Raw genomic sequence first — 20,569 nt, 5'->3', positions numbered from 1 at the left:
GAGTAGGAACCAATTCCTGGCAAAGGGAGCCCAGATTGATGGTGCCTTGGAGATGCTGCAAGTCTCAGCACTTGAGGGTGCCTCTTCCTTCCCCTCAGCCTCAGCAAGGCCCGGTGTTTTGGTGTGGTGGGTTGGGTGCGTGGTTCAGGCATGCCCCAGAGCACGGGAGGGCAGGGAACAGGGATGGACACAATGATGGAGATCCTCACGCCACTGAAAGGTGGGAGAGGAGCCCATGTCAGTCCTGAAGCTCAGACTATTAACTTCTCGGGGTCAGGAGGTGGAGTTGACAAGTTTGACCGTGGTCAAGCAGCAAATGTTGTTAGTCCAAGGCGCCAGCTAAGGCTGAGGTCAGCCGCAGGGCCGGCTTCACGGGTTCAGCCTAGAAGATACCTGAGTCAGGGGGCAGAGAGGCAAGGTCAGTGGATGGGGGGGAGGGGGGGGCGGGTCCCGAGTTGGGGGCGGAGCCTGGGAAAGGCAGGCGCGGGATGGGGGCGGGGCCAGAGGTGGGCTGAGGCCGGAGTCAGGCAGCGGGGGCGGGTCTGAAGGCGGAGCCTGGCCCCGTGGGGTTTGCGCCTGCGCACGGGGGTCCCGGAGGCGGGGTTGCGCGCGCGCGGTGCGCGGGCCCTGGAGGGCGGAGTCCAGGGCGGGCGCAGGCCGAGGGAGGGGGTGCGGTGTCTCTGGAGTCAGGCGCTCCCTCAGGCCGCGGAGGCGATGCTGGCTGCTGCGGATACGGCGGCGGGGCCGGCGGCGATGTGACGGGCAGTCCCCTCGCCTCACCTGCGGTCCTTGGGCCTGTAGGTCACTGGGTGGCCCGCAGCCGGGCCGCGGCGGAGGAGGCAGCGTGACCTCCGCACGGTGAGAGTCGGGGTCGAGAGGGAGCCGGGGCCGGAATCGGGGCTGGGCGGGCGCCCACGACAGTCCAGGGAGGGGGGCGCGGTGGGTCTCGGGCCCAGGCACCTGGGGTGAGGCAGTGACGCTGTCCGGCCTCCCGCCTTCCCGGCACCTTCTCCAGCTCCCCGCGAGCCGCCTGAGGAGGGGCAGGAGTGGAGCCTGGAGGCCGGACGCCCCCCGCCCCCGGGCTGTGACAGGCGCGCCGGGGGCCTCAGGCGCTGGGACTGTGCCTTTCTCTCAGGAGGAATCAGGGCGAGGCCAAGTTACCCAGTGATTTCAGAGCCAGGATGCTTGTGAGGGTTGACAGGGGAAAGTACCCGGGTGCCCCGAATGACGGTTTCTTTTCTTTTTTTTTTTTTAATTACTGGGCCAAAACAAAGACACACCCTAAAACACATCCTGAGATCAAACTTTGGTGGACCACACCGTTGCCATAGGTTCAGATGCTGCTTCTCTCCTTTTGACATCTGCTGTTTTTATACATATATTTGTTTTTTATGCTCCTACTTTTTTTTTTTTAAATCAAAGTCAAAGGAAGAATGATTCCTTTGAGGTATTCGTCGGTGGCTGAGCTTGAGTTTGCATTTCAATAATTGCAAATTCATCTTTGTAGGCTACCCAGCCAGTTAGGCTTGCAGTTGCAAGACTAGGCCTTAGCAGTGTGGAAATTACTGATGCAGGGACTCTTCGTGGTCCCATTTTGCAATGTGGATATTTTGCTCCCATTGGTGAGATAAAAATTGAGCTTTAGTCTTTTGAGAGTAGCCATTTGAGAAGGCATTCCTTTTCTCCTTTTTTTCTGAGCATTAAAATATGATGGAACCTATTAATTTTCCCAGTTAAAAAAAACCTCATCATCTTTTAGACTAAAGATTTTAGTGGTGGCTGCTCTTCCTTAACCAAAAGGAATTTAACATACCCTTCTGCACAAAACATGTCTTATGTGCAATCAATATATGGTAAGTATTTAAACATTCCTGAATGTTTCGCCTGAAGTCAGTCTGCTTAGACTACTGTTTACCTCTTGTGATTTATTATAGCTCTTTAGTATTATTTTGTTGTTTTCTTTGGTGTTCTCAACAACATTGACTTCAAAGAATCTTAAGGTAAAAAACACACACTTTCTTGAATCCTTTAGCCATAATTCATACTCTTTCACTTCAGTGTCGTATTAATTTGCCATAGTAAGAAACTGCTAGTACCCATTCTAAGAGCAGGAACTCTCCATTTAAAACAACAGCAACAACCAGCCATTTATTCTGTATTTCCATATTGAGACCTGCATTTTTTTTGTTTGTTGCTTTGACTCAACTCCTTTGACTGTGTGCTAGAGAAAGGGGACTTTGCTTCCATCGATGACTCAGTATAGGTTATTGAGTCCGTCAGTGACTCTACATAATCTGTGTTTGATAAAAGTAAAAGTCCTTCACAATTTCTGATAACTTGTATTTCTGATTTCATTTCTACCACTTTGCCTGCCTTTCCATACAAAGACTACTTAAGAGTTCTCTGAAAACGACATCTTCCTTTGTGGTTTTACACTGTTCCCTCTGTTGAGAATTCTTCTCTGCCTAGTAAACAATTTGCTCTTCAAGACCTACTGAAAATATCACCTCTGAAAATGGCCCAGATATCTTATCCCCCTTGTCTTGACTGATCCAAAAGCGCATCATATATTCTGCGTTTAGCATTTGTCAGTTAGTAATGATTAGTTTATATGTCTGTCTCCATAAGACTTTTGGGTTTCTTCAGGGAAGGGCCTTTGCAACTCTAACATATACTGTTAACGTCGCACAGGTACTCAACTATTTATTGACTACATTTTTGAGGAATGCTCTTAATCCTGAATATAGGTTTAACATAGTCAAACTTTGTTAGCTATCTCTTTCAGTATCAGAAAACATGGAAAAGATGGATATGCAAGGTACTTTTAAATATCCAAGAACACAGAATTGTTACTGGTTGGGAATGAAACCCCAGTTATGACAGCAAAAAACCAATACATTTGATGATGCAAAACTAAAAAAGGCATGGCCAGTAAGGATTGCTGCTTCGTTGATTTTAGGACTTTATTTTGAGGCAGAGTAATTTGCCCAAGGTCATGCAGGTAGAAAAGGACAGACATGGGATACGATTTTACTATCTTTATTTTACCTTTGCCTCCAGTTTCCTAATTTTAAGTCTTAATAATTGTTCTACAATCTGAGTGGAAGGTTTTGAGAGTCATAGACATGTATTAGTAAAGGGGTCTATAAATAGAATGTTGAATTTGAAGGAATTAATAAATTATTTGGTTCAACTGTAAAAATTTTACCCATTAAGCAACTAAAGCTCGAAAGAAAAGTGCCTTATTTGAGGTTGCTTAGAGTCAGTTGTACCCCACATCTTCTGACCTCATGCTTGTGTATTTTTCATTATTTCATGGTGCTTTTGGGGAAAATGAGGAAGCTGCCAATTTTCAGAGGGAGAACAAATCAGCTTGTATTTTCTCCCTCCATGAATGCTTAGCTGCCACTCTTAGGAACTTAGAGCCCTTGAGTGGTGAGAAACATGATTATTCATTTGGGGATAGGGAAGAAACCTGACCTTCACTACTCCATTGGCTGGATAGTTTTTAACCTCAATGCTTGGGGCCTTCTCTCCAGATGCCCCATAACAAGTAGCTTCTGCTTCCCATATGGAGATGCCACATACAGTTACGTTTTGATGGTAAAATGAGATTTTAATGTAATAAGGTTACAGATGGCTAGTAGCATGGCTAAAATTACATGTATGGCTAGTCCCTATGTGAGAAGAGCCTATCTGATTACTCCTCTGTGATAGGTTTTTTTTGGGGAAAAAATGGACAGTTGTGGTTTTATGTCTCTGAAAAGCCAGTTTTGAAATGTGTACTTAATGTAGGGGGCCTGATCAACTCCAACAGGCTTTTATTTTTACAAACAACTTAATGATGAAATAAGAAAAAAAAAAGTTTAGTTTTTCTTCTCATTAAATTCTCACCATATGTATGTGATTTTATACTATAATCAAAGCATAAATGTGATATTTAATATTTTTTTTCATATTTAGTGTTTTCTTTTTGCTATATTTTTTTGTACATTTAAATTATACAATGTTACAGTAAATGGAGTTACTTACTTTTAATAGTTGGGCATCCAAGTTATTTCTTGTTTTGCTATTAATGCAGTTATCATATAGCTGTGCTGTTTTGCTTCTTTACATTAGGCTAAAAAGACCCAGGAAGGGGAATTACAAGGTTGAAGGGTATGAAGGTTTTTGTCACTTTTGAAAAATATTGCCGGATTTATTTCTGAAAGTTTTTTTTATTGATTTATACTGCCTCCTGCAGTTCAGTTGACTAGTTTCATCATACTTTTATAGGTTTTTGTTTTTAAAAGTTTGTTTTTTAGGGGTGCCTGGGTGGCTCAGTCAGTTAGGCGTCTGCCTTCAGCTCAGGTCATGATCACAGGGTCCTGGGATCCAGCCCCACGTCGGGCTCCTTGCTCAGTGGTGAACCTGCTTCTCCCTCTCCCCCCTGTTCATGCTCTCTCTCACTATCTCTCTCTCTCTCTCCCAAATATAAATAAAATCTTTTTTTTAAGATTTTATTTACTTATTTATTTGACAGAGAGAGTGAGAGAGCACAAGCAGAGGGAACAGTAGAGGGAGAGGGAGTTGCCCTCAAATATAAATAAAATCTTAGAAAAAAAGTTTGTTTTTTAAAAATAGGTGTAAAGGTATCTACTGTCTAACATCACTATCCACAATAGAAAAGCAAATGCAGTATTTTTCTAGTTTTGCCTTCTCCTTTGTATGAATTGTCTCTTGCCCATAAATTTATTGGAGTCTTTCTACCAATTTTCATTGGCACTTAACATCATAAATATATGAATCTCTTAAAATATGTGTCTAATCTGTTTTGTTGTTATTATTGTGGATTTGGCAGTTTTTAAAATTATTAAAATCACTGACTTACAAAAAATTTTTGTGATTTCATCTTTTGATCATGAGGTCTAAGAATGAATGTCACTCTACCATCTATCTGATATACACTTTTAGTTTCTTAAGCTTCTAGAGTTTGTTTTATGTATATAGCTTTAGAAAATTATATATACAGTTGGGATTGATTTTAGTTTAGGTGGATTTTATACTATAATAGAGAATCTATAAATATCTGAGTTTCCTTTGGTAAGCAGCTGCTTTTTTCCTTCCTGAACTTGAATAGGAAACAAAACAAAACTAATCTAGTTATTTTTTTAAATAAATGGGTACTTGTTTTTAAATAAATTATAGTAAATTTTGACAGACAAAAATTTCAGGAAAGCAAATTTTGGTTAATTGAAGTTTTTGTTGGTTCATGGTTAACCAGAAGGTCATTTCTGATTTAACTCTTACTGTTAATCATTCTAAAATATATGAGAGTAAAACTTTGTTTGTCTGCTTCCTTTGGGGAGTGAGGCATTCTAGATAGATGAGATATCCCAGGATAGTAGTTAACATTGATTGAATGCTAGATACTGTGCTGGTACTTGGCATGGAGTTGCTTACTTAATTCTCATAACAACCATGGGTAGGTTGTTTTCATATCCTCACTTTGCAAATGAGGAAACTTGGAAAGGTAAAGGGACCTGCCAAAGGTAACACAGCTGGTAAGCCATGGAACTGGAGCTCAGTCTGCCTACTTTTAAAAGGCTCTGTTTGAGAATTGTATTATCTTCTTTTCTATGCTAAGGATTTGAACTTTATCTTGTAGGCATTGGAAAGATATTAGATGTTTCAAAGCAAGGGGATGATAGGGTATGGCTTTTAGGGAGTTGGCTGATGTGGTGGTGTGGAAATATATTGAATTGTTTCTGATAGGAAGTGGCTGAATAGGTCATATTGAGAAATGAAGCCTGAAATGCAAAGTGAATTTGGAGATCAGGGGATATTATGGAAAGATACAGGACTTAGTAACTGATTTATAAGAGAGTGGGAAACTGGAGTGTTGATTTGGAAGATATGGAGTAGGGTAATGACAGATGAATACATGCTTCCAGCACCTTGTTATATTTCTTTCATAGGATTGACTGTGTGATGTATTGCATCTAATCTAGTGACACGTCTGCTTACCCCACTGGATTATGTGCTTTTCAAGGACAGGGACTGAGTAGAAGGAATGATCTAATACGGGATGAGCTAATACAGGGAGAAGGCAGAAGACTGAATTGGGGGTGGGAAACACCAAATCACCTAAATCAAAGAGTGCCTGGAGGAAGAGAAGCTATAGAAATTGGCTGTCAGTCAGTGCCAGACTGGGGAGGAGTTTGAGAGGGAAGTATTAGCACAAAAGTAAATACAGAATGCCACTTCAGGCTACAAACAGTTCTGGTTGTTGTGTCCTAGTGTGATATGCTTCTGACCAGCAGTTATATATGGCTTAGCTGTCTTTACTTTGTTACTTTTTCCTCCGGTACCTTTCTCAGAGTATCCTGTGATTTCCTGCTTCTTTAGCTTCTAACATGTGCTGGTGGTGCTGATGCTGGGATGTGACTCAGCCCATGAGAGCAACCAGTCAGAACCCTCCTTCCTTTTTAAGTGTGTTGGCAAATCAGAGTTTGTTAGGGGTAATCTGTGAGTTTTCAGCTCTTCCCTGCTGAGTTGATTGCAGAATGTTCCCCCAGTTACTTCTCTGACTTTCAAGACTTCTGATTGGTTGTTTTGAGATTTAGAACCCTTGAGAAGCCAGAGGATTCTTAAAGACTGGATCAATGAAAGCTGAAGTTTTTCACCTGTTTACTTTTCCATGTTGATCAGTTTGAATATAGTTGGATCATCTTTGAGGATTGTTTATCTTAAACATGCCCCAGGACCATCATTCCAAATAATTAAGAATCTCTGTTCTCTTTATACAGTTCTATAGTTATCTAAGGTGTGGGGGCTTGTTTTAAATTTCCTTGGTCGGTTTCTAACTTACTTCATATGACTGGTTTTCAAAGAGCCACTTAGAGAAGGAATTTGTGCTTGATTTCTTCTGCTGTTATTTGTTTCAGAGCATCCTTACTCTTCACTCTCTGCCTTCTTCCCAGTTTTCATCTGGCTGTTTTCTGTACTTGGTAAGTACAATAGGAAGGGGAAAAGAGAAAACAAAATGGGTAGTTACTTTTCTCTTCCTTGTTTTCTGAGTTGTTACCACTCTCTTCACCCCAATCACCTCTCCCAACTGTCCAATTTGTCATGGCCCCCTACCCTGTATCTTCAATTCTATGTGTGGGAATGGGAGATGCAAGACAGCTTTTTAGCTGAGGAATGCTGGATGTCTCAGGGTTTTGGTCCTTCTATAATGTGATATCGTATAGCTTAGTAGATGCTTTCCATTCCCTGGCAGTCTACCTCTCTTTAAAATACAAAAAATAAATTCAGGCCCTGTTTCTTTGACTTAATTCCCATTCCTTCTCTTTCTCCCTCTCCTCCCAGCCTCTTCTTCCCTCCCTCCTTCTTTCCCTCCCTCCCTCTCTCCTGCTTCTCTTCCTTTCTCTCTCTGTCCTCCCCCCAGCTTCCTCAAACACACCCCTCCCCCCCGTACCAAAATACCATAATCTTGATGACAGAGCCCCTAGAGAATACACTAGGGATGGCTAACTTAGGCAGACACCAGAAGGTACTTTGAATTTTGTTGTCATCATATTAATGGTATTTGGTTGCAGCCTGAGTGCTTTGGGGAAATTTGAGAGCTTTCTCTGACCATTATGTCTTGGCAGCCAGTGTTGGGGTTGGCAGTTACAGTTTTCTCTGACAATCATAGTTTAGAAAGGAGGAACTATTTGTAACAGCTATTTAAGTGTAAAATTGGTCTGGTGATATTTTGGTCTGAGTTGGTAGGCCAGGTTATAGGAAACATATCCAGGGAGTGGGGAGGCAGAGATGGCCATTTTTTTTTTTTTTCTTATTCTTCCTTTTATTTTTAAAAATTTTTTCAGGTTTATTTTTTTCATTTCATGGTTGCTTTTGGCAATCAGCATTTTCCCAGGACTTGAGAAGTTCTACAGAATAAATTTCCTCAACCCAGGCTTTGAGACCAGATCCTGAGTCTAGATTTTCCTGATTCATGCCATCCATCCATTCAAGAAATACCCACTGAGCACTTGCTAATAATAGTGCAGTAAAGAAAACACATTTTTTTGCCCTTGTGGAACTTTAATTCTAATGACAAGATACAGAAAATAAACAAGTATATATGCAATATGTCACTGATTATAGCGCTATGGAGAAAAAGCAGAATAAGGCAGAGAGCATGCAAGGAGGATGGTGCTGTTTTATATAAGATGATTAGAGAAGGCTGCAATGATGAATGGTATTTGAACAGTTATATGGAAGAAGTGAGATTGTGATCTGATCTGTGCAGATATTAGGGGAGAGTGAAGAAGATGAAATGAGGGCAAATATCTTGTAGCTGAATCATGCTTGCCTTATTTGAGGAGTGGCAAGTAGATCACTGGAAGCATTGAGGGGCATGATTAGTGGAAGATGAGGTGGGGGGCCATAGGTGGTACTGGGAGAGGGGTGCATGATAGATCATATATGGCCTTGTAGGCCAGTAGGACTTTGGCTTTTATTCTGAAGGTGGGAAGCACTGGAAGGTTTTTTTGTTTGTTTGTTTTTAAAGATTTTATTTATTTATTTGACAGCGAGAGAGGGAACACAAGCAGGGGGAGTGGGAGAGGGAGAAGCAGGCTTCCCGCTGAGCAGGGAGCCTCATGTGGGGCTGGATCTCAGGACCCTGGGATCATGACCTGAGCTGAAGGCAGGCGCTTAACGACTGAGCCACCCAGGCGCCCCGCACTGAAAGGTTTTGACTTGTTTTAAATAGACCTCTCAACAGTTATGTACAGAATATCTGAGGCTAGGTATAATGAGATCATTCAGGAGGCTCCAGCAGCAATTCAAGGTGGGAGATAATGATTGTCCAGACAATGAGGTATACGTGAGTCTGCAATTCAGGCCAGAGGTGTGGGCTGGAGATACATATTTCCAGTCATTGGCATAGTGTGTTAAGTACCCTGGGAACTGAATTAGGATAATCTAGGAAGGAAGTGTGGCTGGAGAAGAAGCCCAAAGATTTTGCCTTAGGATCCTGTAATGTTGACAGGGAGAGGGAGAGGAAGAGCTAGAGCTAAGAGAATAAGAGTAAGAAGCACTCCATGAAGGAGGAGGAGAATTAAGAGTGAATGGTATCCCTGAAGCCAAGTAAATGTTTTAAGGAGGAGGGAGTGAGTGAACAGCTGAGTGAACAGCTGTGTCAGATGTTATTAGATCCATGACTAGGATGTGACCATTAGATTTAACAGTATGAAAATCATTGGTGACTGTAACAAGTTCCTGGCAGATTAGTGGTGATGAAGACTTTATTGGAGGGGGGTTTAAAAGAGAACTGTAGGAGACGAATTGGAAACAACTAATTCTTTCAAGGAGTTTGCTATAAACTGAAGATGAGAAAAACAGGGTGATAGCTAGAGGGGATGTGGAGACAAGGAATTGTTATTTTTTTAAAGATGGGTGCTTTTAGTTGATGTAATGATCCAATAGAGAGAGAAAAAAATAAAGGAGCTATTTCTTTGAAAAATAAATGAAATTAATTTAATCCTAATTTGTGAACCCAGGGTCTGTCATTATCATATATACGTCATTATGTATTGACCTATTTCTTTCAAATTAAGACAGTGGCTAGTGGGGAGAGGTGTTAAGGAGAACCTCCTACCCCCAACTTGATGAATTTTTATCAGTTCAAAACTAGGTTTTATACGTAAGTAATAAAGATTGTGTTTTTTGGTTTTTTGTTTGTTTGTTTTGTTTTGTTTTTTGCTAACCTATTTTTGTCTGGTAACTTTTCCCTGTTTATCGTTCTCAGCAGTTCTGCACAGTGCATGCCCTGTGGTTCTAAATTCTGTTTTGGTAATCTCTGTCCGATGTGGTAGTTTTACTGTGAAATGCTTTTTAAAAAAGGAAAAAAAATTATTTAATTAAAAAGAAAACTTCTTAAAATGTAAGTCAGGTATTTTTAAGAGAAAGATTTGATGGCCATTCTTTTTCCTTTTTTTCTAATGTACCTGACCACACTTATTCTGTAATTGCTTCTGATTATTGAGTTGATGTTTGAGATGAGCTCAGAAACTTATGTTGAAAGCCCATATTATAGTTACACTACTTTATATGCCTCCTTCTGTGGTTCATTTATGTTTGAGTAAGTAGTTGTCAGTATTTAGTGCTGAAGCATTACTGCAGTTGCTTTTTAATCTTCTTCATTGGTCTCCCTCCAGATTTTCTTCCCTTAGCCACTTATCCATACTACTGACTTTTGAATTTCTGAAACAGATCTGATAAGGTCTTATTGTTGCTTAAAAATCTTTTGTGGCTTTCTATTGTCTACGGAAGTCAGACACCTTTTTTTTTTTGCTTCTAGCCTACCTCCTGCCTGTACCTGCACTCCGCTTTAGGGGTTTGGAGTGCTCCTTACTGGGTTCTAATGCATATCTGATGTTTCTTATCACAGGATAGTGGTCATATTGGCTGTTGGTGTACAGAAAGTCATCCATTTGATGTGGCCGTTATCTTCCGTCATGGTTCTATGAAGACGAGAAACTCTTTGACATCTCTATGCTTTTGCATGTAATACTCCTTTTTTCCAGAATACCATCCAACTTCTTAGATACTTTGCTAAATCAGTTCGTCTTTTTAAAAACCCAAATAAAAGTCTCCTCTTCTAGGAAACCTTCTGGGCATATTTTTACCATGCCACCTCTACCGCTCCTCCATTGTATTCTCTGTTACCTGTATTCCTGTAACATTTTGCAGTTATTTTGTTGTAGTATTTGCTGTATTTTAATCTGTTTGCTGTCATGGGTGGTCTCACTTGCCTCAACACCAAACTTAGAGTCAGTCAATAAATTTTTGTTGAATGAATGATTGAGTAAAGCAGACGATTATTCAACACTGACCCAGTTTTGATTGACCCATTTGGTTGGGCTTTTTACATCAATTTAATTTGTAAAGATTATACAAATGAGCAATTTTTTTTTTTTTTTTAAGATTTAAGTTATTTATTTGAGAGAGAGAGAGAGAGCATGAGCACAAGCTGGGGGAGAGGCAGAGGGAGAGAGAGAAGCAGGCTCCCCGCTGAGCAGGGAGACTGATGATGGGCTCGATCCCGGGACCCTGGGATCATGACCTGAGCTAAAGGCAGACACTTAACCAACTGAGCCACCCATGCGCCCCCAGATAGCATTCTTAAAGACAGAGTCACATACAAAGTGTCTTAGGAAGTTAATATTTTATTAAATATTTGTTCTGAGCAAATAATGAGATTTGTTGATTTCACTATGTATCTCAGATCTTTTTTTTGTCTGAATATCTGAATATTTTTCCTCTGTGGTTTCAATTTTTTCTCTTCGATGTTTCTATTTGGCTATCCTTACTCACCCTCTCTACCCTAAACATATCTTAAACTCATTTTAAACTTGATCTTGACTTCTACATTAGTATTTTCTGTAGCATTGTCTTGTAAGTTACTTAAGTTTCTGTGTAGTATTTTTAAGTCTCACTTCTGTATCTTACCGTTACTGAGTTCTGTTCTAATTCAGCAAACATTTTTTGGCCATTTCCCTTGTTCCTGATATGTTAGTACTCGTGATGAGAGGCTGAATAAGAGAAGGTCTCAGTCTACAAATTATTGTTGTACACGAGGAGTATAGTAATATAGGAATAGTGGAATATCTAGGGCACATCGGGAGTAGAGAACATCTCTCTTTTATATACTCCTTAATTCTTACTTTGGATACTACCAACCTCTTTCAGGCCCTAGATAATTTTAAGACTGCTTAATAGTTTGTCTTGCCTTACCTCTCTTGTCATTACAGTTCATCATGAATCCTGTCATCAGATTGATTCGTTGTCTTTAAAAGAAAAAAAAAAAGCTACTAGTCTTTCTTCTTCCTGCTTGTGGAATAAAATCCAAAATAGAATACAATCTGGAATGCAAAGGCTTTGGCCCAGACTTTCTTTCTTCTCTTCTCCTGCATGAACTCTCCATTCCAGCAAAACCCTTCTACATTCTGTTCCAAAAACACTTCATACTTTTCCTTTTTTGCCTCGTTTGAGCCATTCTGCCATCCCAGCAGTGTTGTTACTCTTGGTACAACATCCAGGATCAGGATGTTTCTACTTACTGAAATTGTATCTGTACTTGGATGTAGTTCCTAGTTGTTAAATCTAGTGTGAACCTTTTAGATGATCATGCCAATGTTCGTAACACCCTCTCTGCCTTCATGACATCACTCCTGTTTCTCTTTCTTACCTATTCTTTCTCAGCTGTCTTTACTGAACCCATCCCTAAATGTTCGTGTTTCCCAGGGTTTTCAGTCTGGCCTTTTTGTCTTCATTCTGTCATGCTTTCTTGGAACACAGGTTATTTTTCATTATCTCCTTTGTATTCATTTCTTCAGCCCTGTTTTCCTCTTGAGCACTCCAGTCCTTAGGTGAGCTACTTAGAATGCCCACCTGATTGTCTAGCAGAAAACCTGAAACTTAAAAACATCAAAAATTAAGTATGTGTTTTTCTCCAGACTCGTGTATTCACCTCATTTTCCTATCTTGGTTAATGATGCTGCCAGTCACTCAGTTACTCAAATTATAAACCTGGGAATCATCCTGACTTCTGGTCTCCTATCCCTCATTTTCCATTAGCTGGGAAGTCCTGCTGTTGTTGGAGTTGTTCTCTCTCCATTCCCTTTACTGTTTCCTTGGGCCAGGCTCTATAATCCTGAGTAGACCATTGTAAAAAGTCCCTTTAAAGTAAGTCTTTTGCCTGATCCTGGATGTTGTATAAGAAATGCATGTTGATTGCATTCTGGAGGAATGCCAAAGGCAAAATAATTTTGTGTCTGCTACCCTAGAATAGCACCTCAACCATGGATTAATTTTTGTGTCTTCAGGGGCCCTGGGTGGCTCAGCCGTTAAGCGTCTGCCTTCAGCTCAGTCATGATCCCAGAGTCCTGGGATTGAGCCCTGCATCAGGCTCCCTGCTTGTCAGGAAGCCTGCTTCTCCCTCTCACACTCCGCTTGCTTGTGTTCCCTCTCTCACTGTCTTTCTCTGTCAAATAAATAAATAAAATCTTAAAAAAAAATCCATTAATCTTTGTGTATCCATTAAAGGTCAGTTTCTTAGTATCTCTATAAAATGGTATTGTTAAATAATTTATGCTTTGTACAAGTTTGCTTAAGGATTAAGAATTTTTTTTCTAAGAATTAAAGGGAAAAAGCAAGGAAAGATATAGGGAGACAGAGGTCTGGCTGGGACAAGTACCAGAAGTGATCTTATAGGACATTTTCTTAATGAACTAGAAAAGATATTATAAGTTTGAAAGTAGAGGGCACATATTGCATGGTGCACTGGGTGTTATACACAACTAATGAATCATCGAGCCTTACATCGAAAACCGGGGATGTACTGTATGGTGACTAACATAATATAATAAAAAATCATTATTAATAAAAAAAAAATAAGTTTGAAAGTAACGTTTGGTGCTTTGTGTTCAAATGCCAGTTAAAGAGCAGTTAACTATGGAAGGATCTTGAGACTATGAATAGACAAAAGTGAGAATTTTAGTGTGGGGAATTATAAGCTAACATATTTGAGTAGTACTTTGAAGAGATGTTGTTTAACCATCAGTTAGTACCCAGGAGAGACTCCTGATACCATTCTTGCATGTTCCTGGAAGATACTGGCCTAATGTGCTGATGCTACAGATGTGGTACCATACTTACTACCTCTAGGTCATCTAATATATTTCATAAGCACAAGTCCTTTAGTATTAAGTCATTATTTTCTGAATTCAGATATAGTCAAAGAAGAACTCTTTAGTTTTTTAAATTTTTTCTTGGTTTGCTAATAGATTTTAGATAGAATTTGTCTTGCTTGTAACATTAGAAGTCAAATTTGCAGAAGAAAGTACTTTAAAACTTGAGTCCTTTATATTCTTTTTTCCTTTTTTTAATTTAAATTTTAGATAACATACTTGAGTCGCTTATATTCTGAATGAGTTAACATATATTTTAAAATAATTGAATTTTATATATTGCAAATATTTTGCCAAGTTATTAATTGTCTTTTTATTAGCTTTTGCTGTTGCTGTATTGTTGATCTTTATTAATTTTCCAGTGAATTTCGGGTTTATGAGGCTAGCACTAGATTCTCACTTAGAAGTTACCTTGGAAAATCTATTTGAGCATTCTGTATTGTAGCATTCTGAAGTTGAGAATGGGGTGTGTGTGTCATTTTGGGTTATACTGTTCTGGCTAGGAGTTCTTCTGTGGAGGAAAGAAAGGAAAAAGGCTTCAGAGAGAGTTCTCAACGTAGACCAGAGTGGCATTTTGAGCTAAGGGAGTAGTGTGTACTGTAGTAAGGAGTCCTGAAAGATCAGTTTGGGAATGGATCCTTGGGTAGTTTGGCATGAGTGGAAGGCAGGGTTTATTGGGTAGTGGTAGGAGAGAACAGCTGCAAAGGAATACCAAAGCCATATTTGGAAGGCCTTTGTAATCTTAGCTGTACTTGCTTACTATCTGTGTGTCTGTGGATAGACAATGTGATTTCTCCATGTTTCAATTTCCTTAAATCTGCAAAATCAGAATAATAAAGATACCTATGTTGCAGGATTGTTATGAGATTTAAATAAGGTAATGCAGGTACCTGGTACACAGGTGCTCAATAGGTACCAGCTGCTGTTGTTAGTACTGTTTTAACGCCTTTTTTTTGGGGGGGGGGGCATTGAAGGGTTTTAAATTGAAGAGTGACATGATCGGGTTTATAATTTGTTTGGGAAAAGTATAAAGGGTGGATTAAGGAGAGGAAGCTGAAGGAAGGGAATTAAGGAGATTTATGCTAGAATACTGGGCAGAGATGATAAAAGTCTAGATTAAGTTGTGTTGAAGAAGACAGGATGGATTTGAGAATTATTAAAAATTGACATGTGCGGGGCATCTGGGTGGCTTAGTTATGTGTCTAACTCTTGATTTTGGCTCAGGTCATGGTCTCAGGGTTGTGAGGTCGAGCCCTGCTTTGAGCTCTGCACTTGATGTGGAGCTTTCTTGGGATTCTCTCTCTCTACCTCTGTCCCCCCCCCCCCCCAATAAATTCGACATGTGCATTATATTCTATGAGTTGGGAAAATAAAGGGAACTAGAAAAGTAGACAGAAAGGATGTAGATGGAGTACCCAGCTGGGTAGGAGACATTGTATTCTTTCTTTCATTAATTGGAGAAAGCAGAAGAGGATGGTTAGAGGCACATGCTCACCATTGCCGGGGATCTAATGGCTGAGCTGGCTGCCTACTGTTCTCCAGATGGGGCTGGAGTATTTGGGCAACTCAAGATGAGTCCAGAGCAGTAACTTTGGGCAGCACACAGGGAAAATGTGCCAAGTATCAGGAAGCTCTCAGGAGTGCAGGAGGGACGTGATATAAAGCACAAATAGATCTAAAAACAGTACTAGGCTTGAAACAGAGGAAGAGCTAATGTCTAAGGGACTGGAAGGAGATTTGAGTTGTTTGGATTTGAATCTCTGGGTTCTGCCCTAAGTGCTGAAAGAATGTCAGAACCTACTAGGGACTCAACTAAGTTTTGTTAATTTTACAAGTTCAGAAGTATCTTTTAAGCATTTGGTGTTTTAGCATTTGATAGTTGGGACATTTGAAATGTTAACGTATAGTCATTTTGCTTAAGGATGCATATCTGCTTTATAATTTTGTTTTTGGAGTACTTAATGTATATTCTCATTTAATCATACATTCTTCGGCAAGATTAATTATAGCATTTAAAAAATGCTGCCTTTCACAGTAAAATTATTAGTTTTTAATTTGTTTACTAAGTTGAATATTCTTACCTTACATAATTTTACTTAAAGACTCTTTGATAATAAGGAACAAAGTTCTGCCTAAAATATTATGACATGTATTTTCTTGTCACTGAACTGTTCCTTGCATTGATTGGCCAGTAGCGAGTATAGGTTAAATATAAATGTACTTTGATTTTAAGGTGTAGTTGGTGCTTAGGCATCAGCCTACAATACCCTTTTACTTTTTAATTAATCATATTTTATAAAATTACAATTACTTGTGTTGTTGAAGTAAACAGTACTTGTGCATAGTGTTACTGGCATTTTCAGTTCTTTATCAGCAACACTTAGATATTATGTCTCCCTTACTATGGAATTAGAGTAAGACTTATTCTATGTACTGCTATGTCCAAGGGGAAGAAATAGAATACCTTCTAGTAAAACTGCAGTCATACATATTTAGATTTTTTTCAGTAACTTTCATTTTTTCACTCATTAGCTTTCATTGAATGTTTTTTCTACATATTATGATAGTCTTTAGGAATTGAAAAAACCCAAATATATTGTGGTCCTTGTTCTCAAGGAACTCACAGTTTGTAAAGAAAGTAGAACACATGTAGATATGATTTTAAAAGTAAAATAGGGTGACAGTTGCTATACCCGGAGATGTATGGGAGCATACAGGAGGAGCACTTAATCCAGGCATGTGTCACATGACCATGCTCATTCTGTAGTGAGCTTTATTGCTATTTATTACATGAGAAGCAAAAATACAGAACCTTAGAGCTGTCATCTAGCAGCCTGATATAGATCAGGCCATAGGACTTAATACATTCCAGAGAGCAGAGGTACAGATACTGTATGTCATGGGAAATTGCAAATTGCAAGAAGTCTGTTGTTATAGCCCCGACTTCTTGTCATGCTGTCTTTGTGGAGCTATTGTGTATGCTGCTTGCCTCCCTGATGGGGACACTACTCTTGGTAATGGAAAAGAAGGATGGCTGGTTGGGGGGAAATACATATGAGATGGATCGAAAAGAATTAGAATTAGTTAGCATGAATAAGATAAGTGTAGTATTGACTGCTTAACATTTTTTTAAAATTTGGAAATAATTTCATACTCAGAGGACAGTTGCGGGAATGAAAATAGTACAAAGAATATTCAAATAGTCTTAATCCAAATTCACCTATTGTCAAAATTTTATGCTGTTTATCATTTCCTCTCTTCCATATACATGTATTTATATATGCATATACATATATGTCTATATACATATAAATGGTCTCTTGTACACACATGCATGCACATACCCCCCAGGCATTTGAGAGTAAGTTGCATATTTTACCCCAAAATACCTCCACATGTATTTCCTAAGAATAGGGATTAAAAAAAAAAGAAATCTAATTGCTATGCAGTTATGGACTTATTAAATTTAGCACTGGTACAATAATTGTACAAATACAATAATTTGTATTCCAATTTTTTTTTAATTTTCACCAACCAAGTCTCCTTTATAGCGTTTCTACCCTTACACAGACTGGCTTTTAAAGAGCAGAAAATGAATAATGAGATTTTTTTAATAGAAAGTTTTTATTAAGGGTCTAAAGAAAATCATAGAAACTTAAAGTTGGATTCCCCTTTTACTCCAAATCTCTCTCCCCCATTCTTTACATTTCAGAAAATGGCAGCACCATTTGATTAGTTGTTCAGGCCAGAAACCTGAGAGTCATTCTTGATTTTTCTCTTTCCCTTTTTCCTCATCCCTTGCATTTAATCTATCACCAAGTGCTATAGCGCCTGTTTAGCCCTGCCTGCATCTTCAACTCTTCTACTACTTTCTATCCATCTATTTCAACCTGCCCAGTCCATCATCATTTGTCATCTGGGCTCCTTCCTACCTAGGTTCTTAACTAATTTCCCTGCTTCCGTGTTTTCTCCCTTCCAATTCATTTGCCACAAAGCAACCAGAATTATTTTTTAGAAAAGAAAATCAGATCATGTCACTCTCCTCAGAACCTTCAGTGGCCTTTCGTTGGGCCAGAGCACTAGAGTCTAGCTAGCTCTTCTTTCTTTAGGTTATAACTTCAATATTTTTCCTCTAAGATGCCTTCCTTGATGCCCATTCTTCTGTTTTTCTCCTTAGAGCATTTTGTTGTTTTCCTTCAACAGGACTTATGATTTGTAGTTACTTTTTTGCCTGTTTTTTTCCCCTCTTTTTCTCTGTCTCCTACACTAGACTGTAATTGCAAAAACCATAGAGGCCATGTGTATTTTGTCATCTGTTGTATACTTAGCACCTAGCACATTGCTGGGAACATGGCAGGAGATTAAATATTTGAATATGCTTAGTGAAAGGAAACATGAGAGGTTATCTGGTCCTACTGCCCATTCAGTGTAAGAGTCTGCACTCTCTCTGGCAAGTGATTATTCAGCTTGTTTTCGAATGTTTTCAGATGCACAGCTTAGTGTTTTATGTGGTAGTGCATTACCTTGTTGAGTAATTCTTATAGTTTGAAAGGTTTACTTTGAGCTGAAAACTGCCTTTCTGTTATTTTTATCCATTGAACCTAGTTCTGTGCCTCTCTGACACCTTAAACTATTCAATAGTAACAATCATATATTCTGTTGGTTAGGCTAAAACATTTGTAAATGCTTTGCATTATGTAACATGGTTCTTCACCCTTATCCCCTCTGTATATATCCATTTTGTCAGGGTGACTCTAAAAGTGGTATATTGAAGAATAAAGATGGTCTTATCTTTAGTCTAGTAATTTGTGATTAAATGACTTAAGCTTATTATCTCAATGTAATATATTATAGCTATTGAAAAGATAAATGTAACTAGAGTAATGCGAGAAATACTTTAAAATAACTTAATAAGTAAAATGTTAAATCATATCTAGTTATAGCCAACTCACTAGTTTATAGTTAGTTTAATAAGGGGAAAATGTAATGCTAAGAACTGTTAGTGTCATTCCAGCTAGAGGTAAGTGAGCCTTCAATAGTCTGCATTAACTTCTCTGATTATGATACTGTGTTTCTTCTAGTGTAGTCTAAGATTGCTTGTTTTGTGGCCTTATCACACTGTTAACCCCTTTGAACTCATCAGCTAAAATTGCTAAAGTTAAACTAAGGAGCAAAATTTGTTTCCTTGAGATTAAAAAACATTTGAATTTTTGATGGTGACATATCAAATTGGGTTAGAGACCTGAGGGACACTGAATGACCAAGGGATTGTGTAGGGCATTTTTTTTTTTTTTTCTATCTAAATTATTTGTTGAAGGCACTGCTACTATATTATTTGAATATTCTGTACCAATACTGTAATTCCTGTTGTCCTGAAGTAGGTTACTATTTTAGTATTATTTTTAATCAAAGCTAATAATTAAGTAGTAATTACAACTAGAGTTTAGACAGTTATTTTTGAGAAAAAGCTTACTTAATATGCTAAAACTAGTGTATTCAAGAGCAAACTTAAAAATAAATCCATACTTTGTTTTTAAAGAAAAATGTCTTTAGAATTGAATTATTTAATAATGTCCAAACTTGGGAAGCTTTTTTCTCATAAAGGCATTGTTTTATATTTGTCAACCAGAAATAATAGAAAATGATACCATTGGATATTAGTAATTAAATCTAGAAAATAAAATTGATTGAAATATTCTTTTAATTGATGTGTGAAAAAAATCAGGTTTTATTGGAGGAGCATTAAGGAGATAGGTGGACACTTGGAAAGAATGGGAGCAGGGTTTCTTATTCTTTGTAACTAGTAATTTGTCGTAAGTGGTTGTTGAGTGAATTCTGAAAGAGTTGCTGGGCCCATTCTGTGTCAGAAAGGCTGGCTCTGTGGTCAACAAACTCTGAATGGCAATTCTTTAACTTTCTTGAATTCAATTTCCTGTATGAACTGTAATTTCCCAGTTCTAAAATTCTGGTTTATTGAAGTACACTGTATGACAGCGTGGCATTTTCAAAGGTATAGAGGTTAATAGCACTTTTATTTATTACATCTAATTTCACCTCAAAATATTTTTCCTGCTAAGAAGTTACTTTTATCTGGTTTATCTATTTTTGTTGATGTCCATTTTATATTTTTCGTATGGCGAGTTTGTGTGTGGAAAGTTTTCAGTTTTCTAAAAGGTATAAGAGAAGACTCCATTTCTGGTTCTGATGAGCTAGGATATTCCAGCCAATCTTCCTTCTAATAATGAATAACCATGCTGGACAGAATAGTTTTATTTATTTACTCATTATTTTATTTTTTTAAGTTTTTATTTTAATTCCAGTTACTTAACATACAGTGTGATATTAGTTTCAGGTGTACAATATGAGATCAGCGATTCCATACATCATTCAGTGCTCATCAGGACAAGTTCCCTCCTTAATCCCCATCAGCTATTTAACCCATCTCCCCACTCACCTTCCCTTTAGTAACCATCAGTTTGTTCTCTATAGCTTAGAGTCTGTTTTTTGATTTATCTGTCTCGCTCTCTTTGTCTCTCTCTCTTATTTTTTCCCCCTTTGCTTGTTTGTTTTATTTCTTAAATTCTATATATGACTGGAAATAATATGGTATTTGTCTTTCTCTGACTGACTTACTTCACTTAGCATTATACTCTAGCTCCATCCATGTCAATGCAAATGGCAAGATTTCATTTTTTATGGCTGAATAATATTTCATTGTATATATATGTTACATCATCTGTTTTTTTTATTTTTTAAGATTTTGTTTATTTATTTTAGAGAGAGAGAGCAAACACAAGTGGGGGGAGGGAGAGACACAAGGAGACTCCATGCTTAGCACAGAGCCT

General features: G+C 38.6%; 1 protein-coding gene across 7 annotated transcripts in view; it reads left to right on the top strand.

Moving 5' to 3' along the window:
- The first annotated feature begins 600 nt into the window (after nt 1–600).
- CCSER2 (coiled-coil serine rich protein 2) overlaps nt 601–20,569 on the top strand; it is a 185,489-nt gene continuing 165,520 nt past the window's right edge. For 5 of the 7 annotated variants that reach the window (XM_057308887.1, XM_057308886.1, XM_057308885.1 and 2 more), the window contains exon 1: nt 635–858. The gene's annotated coding sequence lies outside the window, so the exon portion shown is untranslated. Of the gene's footprint in view, nt 859–20,569 lie in introns of all 7 variants that reach the window. The other 2 variants (XM_026504584.4, XM_026504585.4) reach the window with 2 other exon arrangements.

The sequence above is a fragment of the Ursus arctos genome, unplaced genomic scaffold (genome assembly GCF_023065955.2).
Source record: "Ursus arctos isolate Adak ecotype North America unplaced genomic scaffold, UrsArc2.0 scaffold_7, whole genome shotgun sequence".
NCBI classification, from domain to species: Eukaryota; Metazoa; Chordata; class Mammalia; order Carnivora; family Ursidae; genus Ursus; species Ursus arctos.
This window is presented reverse-complemented; position numbering and strand designations above follow the sequence as displayed.